This window comes from Lynx canadensis, chromosome B1 (assembly GCF_007474595.2).
Source record: "Lynx canadensis isolate LIC74 chromosome B1, mLynCan4.pri.v2, whole genome shotgun sequence".
NCBI lineage: Eukaryota > Metazoa > Chordata > Mammalia > Carnivora > Felidae > Lynx > Lynx canadensis.
The window spans coordinates 161,734,091-161,748,017 of NC_044306.2; positions in this window are offsets into that span (position 1 = coordinate 161,734,091).

Here is a 13,927-nt window from a genome sequence, read left to right on the forward strand (position 1 = left end):
AGGCTGCCCACCAGCCCAGGGCCCCAAGGCTCATTGCTTCTGCTCCCACCCGAGTCTTCTGCCCTAATATCCGGGCCGGCCTACGCTTCTCTTAGCCTTTCCTAGATGTCAAATTAGTAGGAGCGCCCTGGTTACGTGGCACTCGCTGCGGGAACCGCCACACCTAGCCCAGTTCCACACTCCTCACTATTCTCGGTGCCGGCCTCCAACGTGCAGCTTTCTATAGAGGACGGTGGTCTTACAGGGTCAAATGCGATCGTTTCAAACAAACCTCTGAAATGGGACTTCAGAAGTAACAAAATCCTCAAGACTTGTTTTAGATATTATTTGTTTGCCTAGAATCATCCCCAGACCAGAAACATTTAAAGCCTTTCCATTTTGGATGTTTTGTGGTGTACCTATCTTAGACTGGCCTCTTGGTTGGCTTTTGACATTGGGTGTTTAGACGCGGGAAGGAGTGGAAAACGGGAAAGGATGGTTGTTGGTTGGGCTTGAAAGTAGTTTTACATCTTATACAGACAAAGTTGAGCTGCGTAGTTATCAGAAGTGTGACTAAGAGCGTGCTAACCATGTACCAAGCAATATTCTAAATACATATATGTCCACGTATTAAACCTGTACTTTGTGAAGAGCTACAGAACAGTATCTATGAAATGTGGGAACAAGAAATGAATCTACCAAAACAATCCGTGGCAAAGTGGGCAAACCTACTTTGAGTTCACTAACACCACATTATGTCGCGAGTTAGTAAAGCTTTTGTCCATGCTGTTCTTCCTGTCTAGTTAACTTCCTCCATTCTATCACTGTAAACGCCTACTCATACTTCTAAAACCTGTTCAGGCCTGACCTCTCAGAAGTCTTCCTCCAACACCTCCTCTTACAGAATTCATTACCCCTGGCTTCATGCTACTGTAGCTCATACATGCTTCTCTTGTGTGACCAGGATGCCTCCTACACAGTTTGGGGTACAAACGTTGTGCCTCCCCGTTCATCCCTAGAGTGCAAATGCTTGAGCCCTCATAAACCAGTAATAGAAATCCCAGAAGTCCAAACTATCCTACCTCCAGAAGCCTCTCCTTTACAAATTCAGGATTTTCTGTGCTTAAGAGGTGCCCGAAAGGGAGTGTAGTGACTCAGTCTAATGGCCCAGGCAGAAGGGTAAATGTGGCCAAACTGGCCATGTGTCCCTGATGCCTGGAAGGTACTTGGCTTATTTTCCGGGATGGGCCACCCACACACTCCAGAGCTCTCTAACAGGAAGTGCTCCTAGCCAAATTCCCAGTTAGATGATGCAGTGAGGATTAATGGATTACAGCTATAAGATGCCTAGGCAGTAGCTTCTGCATGTGAGGTGGCTCAGGAGCAAGGCAGCAAAGCTGTTTAACACAAGTAAACAGTAACGCATTGTCACCATGGGGAACCTGAACAGCAGGGTCAGTGCAGTGTCAGAATCTGGGCCCGAGTAGGGCCTTTCCAGCCTGTCTCAGTGTCACCGCCATCCCGTGGACCGCAGGCTCTGCCACGTTAGTCCCCTGGTGTAGATTCCAAAGTAATGAGCTCTTTGCACCATCAAGAGGGCTACTCAGGACCCTGGCTTCACCACTCTGAGGATTTAGAGCCGTCCCTGTTCTAACCTCACTAGTGACTATCTCCCATTAAAAAAAAAAGATTAAAATCACAGGCGATTTCCTGATTTCTTGACAAACAATGGGAGCTACTTACTTGACCCCGTATCCAATGAGGATGGAGGGGCTCCACAATTCCAAGTTGTTTCTTCTGTCTCAGCCTACACAGATTTAGTCTCACTACAGTGTATCACTGGCAAGCACCCTCCTGGTTAAGAAACCCTACCACACACGCATTACACTGGATTTTAATGTTTGGTTTTGTTTTTAATTCCTACCTCCTTGCAGAGTCTTCAGCTTCTCGATGGTAAGATTATGTCTTTTATCTTTATACCCCTAGCACATTTCCTAACACGGTCGTAGTGACGGCCATCATGACCAGTAATAATAATAGTGCCGACTCTGACCCAGGCAGTGCGCTGAACATGTTATAGGAATGATCTCACAAGGTCGGTACCAGTGTCCTCATTTTTACAAATGAGAAATCGGAGACTTAGTTCAAGAAACTTTCCCCCAAATTACACAGTTAATACGTGGCAGAATTGTGCTTGATACCTGTTTCGTGCAATGTAACCATGCCCTACTTACTGAAAATCAAAATCTGTAAAACCAGCCAATGAACAGTGAACATTTCCATTATCCGTTAGAGGAAAATGCCCTTTATCCACTCCAAGTTCCAATGAGGAGGGCTATTTCCCGGCCTCTCCCAGAGGTGTAACCATTTCACCACTGACGGAAAGTAAATTTGGCCAGGGTACTCTAGCATGCTGGGCTTAGCATTGCCACCTTTTTCCTCTTGGGAGGTCCCCGTCTGCTCTGAGCCCAGTGCTGCTCGCAAGCGGATGGAGACAGCTCTTGATTCTGGAGTTCAGTATTAGTCCAGCACACCTGTCCACCAAACCTAAAGCCCCTCCCTCCAACCTAACCACCTGTTTGTCTCACTCTTTGTTTTCCTCTTCAACTTTCCAGAAGTAGTGAAGAGGCAAGCTATTTTCTGAGCTCCCTTAGAGACCTCTCCTGCACTCCCAAATCATCAAGGGGTGGATTAAAGCTTTTTACTTTAAACAGCCCACAGAATTAAAGGCTGATTGGAGAAGCCAGGACAGGGAGTGATGAGAAAGAAGTGGAAACCAGAAACTTCATGCTAAAAGCCAACTGAAGATCATTGAGAATTAAAGAGAAAGCACTGGGCTAATTGAAACGTAGGTAAATGACAAATAGCAGTTTACAACTTGCTTGACCTTCTCAAGTGTTTAAGCACTTCTACTTATGTGAAATGAAGCGTACTCGTACCCACGGGCATGCCAAACCCTTCAGATGATAAGGGCCTGGACTTTGTAGGGGGCCTCTGCTGGCCCAGAGGAAAGGGGGCCGCCCTTCCAAGCCCCTCTTCAGACTTTACTAAGTTTCCACACACAGGCTGTAAATTCAGAGAGACTGCTGAAGACCCGCTTCATTCTCACTCATCAAGCTATCTGCTTACTGCTTACTGTCTCCATCTGGGTGTCTCACAGGCCTTTCAAACAAAGCATGAGCAAAACAGGTCCCTTGATTTCCCTCCAAAAACCTGTTCCTTTCCCAGCCTTCTCATCTAGTAAATGGAACGAGCATCCCCCTGAGAGATTCCTCTCATTTCCTCATACCCCACATCCAATCCACCAGCAAGAAGAAGTTGTCTCTACTTCTAAAATAGGTCCTGGGAGCACCTGGGGGACTCAGTTAGTTAAGCATCTGACTCGATCTCAGCTCAGGTAATGATTTCATGGTTCATGGGTTCAAGCCCTGCGTCAGGCTCTGTGCTGACAGCGTGGAGGCTGCTTAGGATTCTGTCTCCCTCTTTCTCTGCCCCTCCCCTGCTTGTGCTCGCTCGCTGTCTCAAAATAAATAAAAAACCATTTAAAAAAAATAAACAAAATAGATCCTGAATCTGTTCACCTCCTTCTATCTCCTTGTCATAGTAACCACCTCGTCAGAGTAGGTGTTATGTCTCACCTGGACTCTTCAAAGAGACTTCTAATTTAATAGCCCCCCTGCTTCCATTCTTGCCAAATTTCAAATTCACAATTAAAATAAATCATTTCATTCCCATTTAACATTATCTAATGGCTTCAAATGCCCTTAGAATAAAGTCCAAAGTCCCTATCTCTGAATTACAGTTCTGTGTGATCTAACTCCTGCCTTCTTTGTGACTTCATCCCTTGGCTTTCTCTACCTCACATGCCGTGCCCAACCAAACATGTTTCTACCTCAAGACCTTTGTACAGTACTTGTTGCTCTTCTTGGATCACTCATTCTTCAGCTCTTCTGGTTACTTAGAGGAAATGCCACTTCCTCGAGGGAGACCTTCCTGCCCATCCATCTAAAGTAGGTAGACCTCTCCCTCCCCTTGCCCTGGTCACTCTGTCTCAGTGTCTTTTTTTTTTTTTTTTTTTTTTTTTTTTTTTTTTTTTTAGCCTTTTTCATAGCACTTATCACTATCTAAACTTAACTTGATTTTCTGATTGTTTACTCATTATCTGTATTCCTCAACAAAATGTAAGCTCCAGGGCAGGAATCTTACTTGTTTTGCTCACTGTATTCCCAAGGTCTAAACTAGTGCCTGGGACACCTGGGTGATTCAGTCGGTTAAGCATCTGACTTTTGATTTTGGCTCAGGTCATGATCTCACAGTTCATGGGATGGAGCCCTGCATCCAGCTCTGCACTGTCAGCACGGAGCCTGCTTGAGATTCTCTCTCTCTCTCTCTCTCTCTCTCTCTGTCACTCAAAATAATTATAATATAAAAACTAATACAAAACAAAAACACTTAAAATAGTGCCTGGCCATAGAACACACTGTGAAATGAATGAAGCATTAGTTTAATGAAATTATGAGAATGAAAAGATAAAAACAAATCTAGAGATAGACATAGTTTGGCTCAAAAACACAGATTTCTGATCTTGTCATAGTTTCATCTTTGAAAGTCAGCCTCATTGCACACTCACACATTCCTCCCAAATGGCCTGAGTAGCTTCAAAGGGTCTTCTATGCCTTGTCTTTGGCCTGATTCTGAGAGACAGAGTTCATCCTACTTTCTGCTCACATCCCGTGGCCTTGAGTTCATTCACAGCCAAAGACAAGAATCAGTCTTTAACTCACCAAGAACTCTTCAACCCACAACACCTCTCCTCCCCAAAGGATTGCCAGGTCCATTGGAGCCTGACAGGGACTGAGATTCCAACCTGTATCCCGTTAGCTCCTAGATTAGGGGACATCCTCTCAGGCCCAGCTCCCTCCATTGTCAAGTTAATTCAAGAAGTTTGGTGATGCTATTCAGGGCAAAGAGCTGGTTGGAAATCGGGGGTGAAGGTGCTCTTTCATTAACCTAAGACTTGAGTATTACTAAGAAGTTGGGTCAAAATTATGTGGACTAGAAGAATACAAATTGTTGCAAAATTTGTTTTTAGAGAGAAAGAGACTGTGAGTGAGGAGAGGGGCAGAGAGAGAGAGAGAGACAGAGAGACAGAGAGAGAATCTCAAGCAGGCTCCACACTCAGCATGGAGCCCAATCAGGGCTCGATCCCACGCCCCTGGGCCAAAAACCAAGAGTCAGGCACTCAAGCATCTGAGCCACCCAGGCGCCCCAAATACAAACTTATTTGACTAGATGAAGGTCTTTAAAACAAGAAATAGGTCACAGCTGTGGAATGGAAGACCCTCTGTTTCCCACCTCCCATGCCTTGAAAACTGTGCCATGAAAAGTCTGTGGACACTGAGACCTGCCCCTCCACCCACAGGCAGGTCTGTGGGGCTGCTACGAATGTGGCATCTCAAGGGTAGAGAAATGCCTTACTTGCAGCAGCAGCAGGAATGTCTTCCTTTGTGAACTACACCAATTTGAGAAGGTTCCTGTGGAAAATGATGCAGACTTTTCACGTGAAATATCCTGGAGATTACATTCCACTAAATGTAATAGAAAATCCAAAACAATATCAAGGATAAATGAGATAGGACTGTTTTTCTCTTGTGAGAGGCAGTTCAGAGCTCATCCGGCAGCTCCACAGTGATCAGGGATCTGTGTTCTTTCCAGCTTTCTGTCCTATCATTCCTAGGGTGTGCCTTTATCTTCATGACCCAGTATGGCCGGCTGCTAGAGCTCGGACAGCCTGTTCTGGGAAGCAGGATGGAGGACTGGCTGGAAAAAGAAGAGGACACAAGGTATGTATGTGTCTTTTAAGGCGGCTGCCACAAAGCACATCTGCTTACATCTGGGTAAGAAGCTAGCCCCGTGGCCACAGTTAATTGCAATGGAAGTTGGGAAGTATCACAGATGTGTGTGTGTGTGTGTGTGTGTGTGTGTGTGTGTGTGTGAATACAGAGAGAAAGAAATTTATTTTTAAGGAATTGGCTCAGGTGATTGTGGGGGGGCTGGTGAATCTGAAATGCTTAGGGCAGGCCAGCAGGCTGGAAACCCAGGCAATATTTTTATATTACAGTCCTGAGGCAGAATTTCTTCTCCAGGAAACCTCAGATTTTGCTCCCAAGGCCTTCAGTTTATTAGAGGAGGCCCATCTACATCACTGAGGGTAATCTCCTTCACTTAAAGTGATTACAGATGTTGGGGTGGCCGGCTGCCTCAGTCAGTAGGGCACACAACCCTTGATCTTGGGGTTGTGAGCTTGAGCCCCACATTGGGTGTAGAGACTGCTTAAAAGGTATATTTAAAAAAATGATTGTAGATGTTAATCACATTTACAAAATATCTCCACAGCAACATCTAGATTAGTGTTTGAACAAATAATTAAGCATGGTGGCCTAGACAGGTTGACACATAAAATTAACTATTATAGTCATGAATTCAATTTTTTAAAAAAAGGTGATGGCAGAACCAGCACCTATCTGTGCATTGGGTTTGGTCTGAGCCTGCCAATTTGTTTGTCCTTCCTCTCTACATGCTGGAGTGGGAAGCTTGGTCCTCTAGAGACCTACAGTATGGAAATACACTAACCACATACCCTCCATACAGCTGGAATCATACATGCGTAGTAACAAGAAGCCTGCAGTGAACACGCCAAAGTCCCACCCTTTCTGGGAGACTACTTCGAAAAAAGCTAATCGTGTGTGTGTGTGTGTGTGTGTGTGTACCACTGTGTTGATGAGATGCTGTGTTGTAAACAATATGATTTTCTCTCTGAGCGCTTTCTAGCCCATTAAACTATTTTCACTATAAAATCCAAGCTTCTGGTGCTAGGTAGTCATTTAGAGAGTTGCAGGAGGGAGGGGTGAGTGGGAAAGGTTGGGAGTTGGGGCTAACAAAAGCCCATGGCTTTTCTGTCTATAATTACCCATCATTCACACAGTAGCTTGGAGACAGACACTCCCCAGACAACTCTTTTTACCTTTGTTTTTCTGTTTCAAACTTAACTTTGATACAGTCAGCCTAGAAAACGGAGGCATGCTACAAAGTCATTTTGTCACTGACTTGTAAAGTATATCTTATATCTTCCAAATATTTATTTTCTGATTCTTATATGTATTGCAATGTTTTTCCTAATTTTAAAACACCGATCATGATGCCTTTCACTGTAATTCTGTACATGCATGCACCTTTTCTCAGTCTATTTGACAAGACAAACATTAGAAATGGGGCTAAAATGGGTCCATTAAAAGCATTGACATACAAATTATACCACTTAGATATCCATTATGTTAGCAAAAGTCAAGAAGATAGAACTAAAATTATTTTGGGTAAATACACATATTTTCTAGGTTTCTTGATTCCTGTAGTAATAGTCTTATATAACCACTGTACAAAAATAAAAGCAATTATGATTAAGTGGATCTTTGTTAGCTTTATGGGAAGCCAATTTGGTTTATCTGGTATAAGTTCTATTCCCTGTTGTTTCATTTTCAAATGTAAGTCATTTCTATTGTGATTTTGTTTCTCAGGCAGAGTTATTAGAAGGAGTCATTGCAGAAGAAACCAGGAGAAGAAGGGAGATCCATATTGTGGTGGCCATTTCTTTGATCTTTGGAAAAATAGCTCTCCATACTTAAAAATCAGAGAATGCTGATGGAAGGGTAGGCAGGCTGACTTTGTATAATACACCTGAGTTTCACCCTTATTTGAATGGATGTTTATCCCTGTTAGACTCATTCTTTTCTTCAAAGAAATTTCTTTTAATGTTTATTTATTTTAGAGACAGAGAGAGCACAAGCAGGGGAGAGGCAGAGAAAGCTGGAGACAGAATCTGAAGCAGGCTACAGGCTGTGAGCTGTCAGCACAGAGCCTGACGCGGGGCTCGAACCCACAAACCATGAGATTATGACCTGAGCCTAAGTCAGACACTTAACCAACTGAGCCACCCAGGTGCCCCAGACTCATTCTTTTCAATGGCAGAAACCATAATTTTAATGAGTTTGCCAACCCATGGGAGGCATTGTCTGAAATTGTTCTTTAGTGATATCTGTTTTGGATCAAATACAAACAGATTTTTCCTTATGCAGAATTCTGCACTCCAGTCACAGTATTACACTATTTTACCTTTTTTTTTTTTTTTTTTAAGAGAGAGAGAGAGATCACAAGCAGGGGAAAGGAGCAGAGGGAGAGGGAGGGAGAATCTCAAGCAGGCTCCATGCTCAGTGCAGAGCCCAAAGTGGGGCTCAGTCCCATGATCCTGAGATCATGACCTGAGCTGAAATCAAGAGTTGGGCAATCCACCAACTGAGAGACCCAGGTACCTTGTTTTACTTTTAAGAAAGATTAAATGTCTATTAGCTGATAGATTTTATATGGAACACATTAAGAACATGAATTTTCTTGCATTTCTTGCTCTTTTCCACACTGCTTAGAGTTTATTTTATCTATTTTGAGAGAGAGAGAGAGCGAGCACATGAGCATGAGTGGGGGAAGGGGCAGAGACAAAGAGAGAGAGAGAGAGAAAGAGAAAATCCTAAGCTGACAGCACAGAGCCCAACATGGAGCTCTATCTCCCAAACCATGGGATCATGCCCTGAGCCAAAACCAAGAGTCACGTTTAACTGACCGAGCCACCCAGGCTCCCCTCCTTTCTACACTTCTTAAGCGTTCACAACCACGACCTGTCTTCAGTAATGGCTGATGACAAAAACTGTCATGCTCTTACCTATGGTCAGGGCTGGCTACATAATTTGCTGGGTCCAATGCAAAATGAAAATGTGGGACTTCTGTTCAAAAATCAGGGAAAAAAGGTGCAGTTAAAGGTACTAATGTAATAGGGGTCATAGTGATTTGGAGCAATGACATGAACTTAAATATTATAAGATAATATTTTCAGTGTCAGAATTTTATGTAAAACAATAAATAATAATAGTTCATTAATGTGATATCTTGATTGATTATGAAATTTTCTCTGGCTTACTTGTCTGCAAATTCACCAATATTTACCCTGTCATTTTATTTTCATTTTCAGTAGATGAGAAATTCACTTCATGCAGTTTCTTTTTCACTAGATAGGACTGAAAGCAACATGAGTCACTCTTGGCAAATGCAAGATCTCAAACAGATTTTGATCATTTTCATTTTGGAGAAGATCTCTCTGTTGATGCAACTATTAAGAATGTTTTATAGGCTGTGACAATGCTAAGATAACTTTCTAATAAATTATTTTGAAATATAACTTTTAGTACTTCTAGAGTGTTGGTGCTTGTGGAACAGTTTCTCTAAACAGATTTAATTCCTGATACAAATTAGTGTTATGTAAGTCTGAATTTATGTATAAATTTATACAGTGGTATTTTAATGTTTCCTCACACGTGAGGAAATGTTTCCTGAAACTTGGAGAAGTTGTACACGCAACTAAAGGGGCTTCATGATTTGAGTATAATCCAAAGGACCCTTTTGTGCAAGTGGGAGATGAAGGAAGGAGAGAGGTTTCTAACTGTGTCTATAACTTTTAATTAAATACTGTCTCCTTTAATAGGCAAATCAGGGTGCTATAGCTCCATCAAGTAGCAGAAGTAGTTGCCTCGGGGTCTTTCTTGTTTCACTTACTCTAAGAGTTTGAAGGGTGTTTTGAGGAGTGCCTGGGTGGCTCAACTGGTTAAGCATCCGACTCTTGATTTCCGCACAGGTCATGATCTCATGGTGGGTGAGGTTGAGCCCTGTGTCACAAGCAGTGTGGGGCCTGCTTGGGATTCTCTCTCTTCTTCTCTCTCTCTGACCCTCCCCCTTCTCCTGCTCTCTCTCAAAATAAATAAATAAACTAAAAAAAAAAAAAAAGAGTTTGAAGTCTATGGTAATGAAGACAGACCTTGTCAAACCATGAAAATGAAAGGTAGGCCTGGATATTGTAAGGCAAGTCACAAGGAATGCTCAATCTGCAGACAGCCATGCCCTTGTGAATCCCTAACTAACCAGTTTTAAGGTCTGGCCATATTCCTAAATGCCTTTTCATCCTGACGATAAGTCTACACGTTATGAACAAGTACAGTTTATTAGCATGCATGCCAAAAATGGCACAGTCAGGTGCTTATTCAGTTCTGACATATCCTCATGCTATCAGCGGCTTCTGCATCTAAATTACCACACCCTGATAAAGATGCAATCCAGGGAATGCAAATAAAATTCATCTGACTTAAAAGCCTGTGTCCCTCTTATATAAAATAACAACAACAAAATTTAATAACTTGACAATCTGGAAAGTTGTTCTGAGAAGAGAAAAACATGAAAGCATATAAAATCATGACTGTGGATAGGGTGAACTGATGTGTTCTATACATTCTGGAATCCTAGATTGGAAAAACAAAACTCTTGGAGAATGAAAGAGGGAGTTTTATAAAAGACAAAAGTGTAATAAGCTTAGAGAATACAAGATCACCAAAGATAAGATATTACTGAGATCGTGAACAAGAGGCTCAAAATGGATTTAGGTACATTTATAATAGATTAATAAATTATTTAGAAAAATCAAGAATTTTGAGGTCTCGTCCATCTCCAAGTTTCTGAGCCTGATCTCATGGGAGGCACTCACCCACTAACAAATTTTACTCTCGGAATCGTAGACCCTGGAGTATGGGAGAGACGAAACGGAATCAATCCATTCCTCTTTAACTGCCCCTCACCGATTGCTGTCCTCCTGAATTGCATGATTACTCTGAAATCTTAAGTTTGCTTTTGTGTCTTAAAAAGCAAAGTCATGGAAAGAGACTCCAACAGACAATTTTAGATGGGAAAGGAGAAAGATGAATTGGAAATACAATCTGGCCATGATGATCAGTGGGAACGGGAAATGGAATACTGAACTAGTGTCTACCCTTTTCAGTCCTTAGTATGGGCCACATTTGCACTGAAAAGGACTTATTCTCACCATTTCATAAGCACAGAATTCAAAGAGTATTACAGAGTAACAGATTAAGTTATTTCCAATTTATTGGACTACATACTTCCTCTGGCATGGGTTTTTGTTTTTTCTTTAACTATCAAAGATTTTTATCTAATCCACATGTCAAAAAATCATGGAGTTAGCTATAGCAGGCCACAGAGTAATAGGTCTAGAGGTCAAGAAGCAAGAAATCTTAAAGTGCTGACTTTTTTCTTTTATAAAACCTGATTAAAAAACATGTAGGTGGGATTATAATGATTTATGGATTCCTAACCATTTCTTTTGATTGAACTTCATGTTATTTCCTCTTTACTATAATTGTTACTGGTTTCTGGGTGGTATAAATGCACAATTGGATCATTGCTTTTCACACATGTGAGTATGTGAATATAAGCTGTGCTCAGTGTTCATAAGGTAGATATTATTGCAATTCTGCAACAAGGTAATGGCAGGAGATCAGTGATTTTGCAGAAAACAATGACAATAGAAGCATTCTCTAAGTGAATATTTATTGAGTGTCTATTATGTACCAGGCACTCTTCTGGTGCTGGGGATACATCTGCAAGCAAAACAAAACAAAACAGGAAACCCCAGAACAACATTTTACATTCCAGTGAGGAGAGACAGAGAATAAAATAAGGAGCATGAGTAAAAAAGCGCACTGTAGAGTTTTTAGAGGAGAGGGCATCAATTAGCCATTGCTACAGAACAAACCACCGCAAAACAGGAAGTATTTGTTACCAGTCATAAGAGCAAAGGGAGATGGAAATGAGAGAGGGTTAGGCTGTGACTTTAAATAAGGAGGTCATCATATCGGATAAAGGACTAGTATCCAAAATCTATAAAGAAATCACCAAACTCCACACCCAAAAAACAAACAATCCAGTGAAGAAATGGGCAGAAAACATGAATAGACATTTCTCTAAAGAAGACATCCAGGGGCGCCTGGGTGGCGCAGTCGGTTAAGCGTCCGACTTCAGCCAGGTCACGATCTCGCGGTCCGTGAGTTCGAGCCCCGCGTCGGGCTCTGGGCTGGTGGCTCAGAGCCTGGAGCCTGTTTCCGATTCTGTGTCTCCCTCTCTCTCTGCCCCTCCCCCGTTCATGCTCTGTCTCTCTGTCCCAAAAATAAATAAACATTGAAAAAAAAATTAAAAATAAATAAATAAAGAAGACATCCAGATGGCCAACAGCACATGAAAAGATGCTCAACGTTGCTCCTCATCAGGGAAATACAAATCAAAACCACACTGAGATATCACCTCACGCCAGTCAGAGTGGCTAAAACGAACAAACCAGGAGCCTATAGATTCTGGCAAGGATGTGGAGAAACAGGAACCCTCTTGCACTGTTGGTGGGACTGCAAACTGGTGCAGCCACTATGGAAAACAGTGTGGAGCTTCCTCAAAAAATTAAAAATAGACCTACCCTATGACTCAGCAATAGTACTGCTAGGAATTTACCCAAGGGATACAGGAGTGCTGATGCATAGGGGCACTTGTACCCCAATGTTCATAGCAGCACTCTCAACAATAGCCAAATTATGGAAAGAGGCTAAATGTCCATCAACTGACAAATGGAAAAAGAAGACATGGTTTATATGTACAATGGAATACTACTTGGCAATGAGAAAGAATAAAATCTTGCCATTTGTAGCAACATGGATGAAACTGGAGGGTATTATGCTAAGTGAAATAAATCAGGCAGAGAAAGACAGATACCATATGTTTTCATTCATGTGGATCCTGAGAAACTTAACAGAAGACCATGGGGGAGGGGACGAGGGAAAAAAAGTTACAGAGAGGGAGGCAAACCATAAGACACTCTTAAAAACTGAGAACAAACTGAGGGTTGATGGGGGGTTGCGGGGAGAGGGGAAAGTGGGTGATGGGCATTGAGGAGGGCACCTGTTGGGATGAGCACTGGGTGTTGTATGGAAACCAGTTTGACAATAAATTATATTTAATAAAAAAAATACACACATACATACATAAGGAGGTCACCTCATTGAGAAGGTCACAGTGGTAAATGGACTCTGATTATCCACACCTCCTGATCATCCCGCCTTTGTATAATCCCCTTCCTTTGAGTGTGGACTGGACCTAGTGACTGCCTTCCAACAAACAGAAAGTGGTAAAAGTGATGGGATGTCACTTCCAAGACCACGTTACAAAGAGACCGTGTCTTCTGTCTTGCACACTGTTGGTTGCTTTTTCTGATGGGACCCACTCTGTGGTACTATGAGCCACTCTGTGGAGAGAGCCACATAACAGGCAACTCACAGACTCCTGGCCCTTCATTCAATAGCTCACGAGGAACTGAATCCTAACAACCAGGTGAGTGAGTTTGAAGGTGGGTCCTCCCTCGGTGGAGCTTACAGATGAGACCTCAGCCCCGGTGCCTCCTTAACTGCAGTGAATCCTTGAGGCACAGACACCCAGCTAAGTGACACCTGAAATCCTGATGCACAGAAACTATCAGATGTTTGCTGTTTTAAGCTGCTAACATTTGGAATATTTAGTTACACAGCAGTGGATAACTAATACAGTGACTTGAAGGAGGTGAGGGAGTTAGCCATGTGGCAGCTATCTGGGCAGAGGGCACAGCCAGTGCAAAGGTCCTGACAGAGGAACAGGATTGACATGTAAAACGAATGGCAAGGAGGTCATTGTGTAGGAAGCGTGAATGAGGGTGAAAATAGTAGGAGATGAGGTAAGAAAGGTGACTGGGGGCCAGATCCAATGGGGGCTCGGAGGTTATTATAGGAATTTGGCCTTTATCTAAGAGAAACTGGGAGCTGTTGCAAGGTTCTGAGTCTGACATGATGTGATATAGGTTTTTGAAGGATCCGTCTGGTGTGTGTTGAGAATCAGCTGTAAGGAATAAGGGGAAAGCAGGGAGGCCAGTTAGGAGTCTGTTGCAGTAAATTAGGCAAGAAATGATGGCAGCTCCAATCAGGATGGT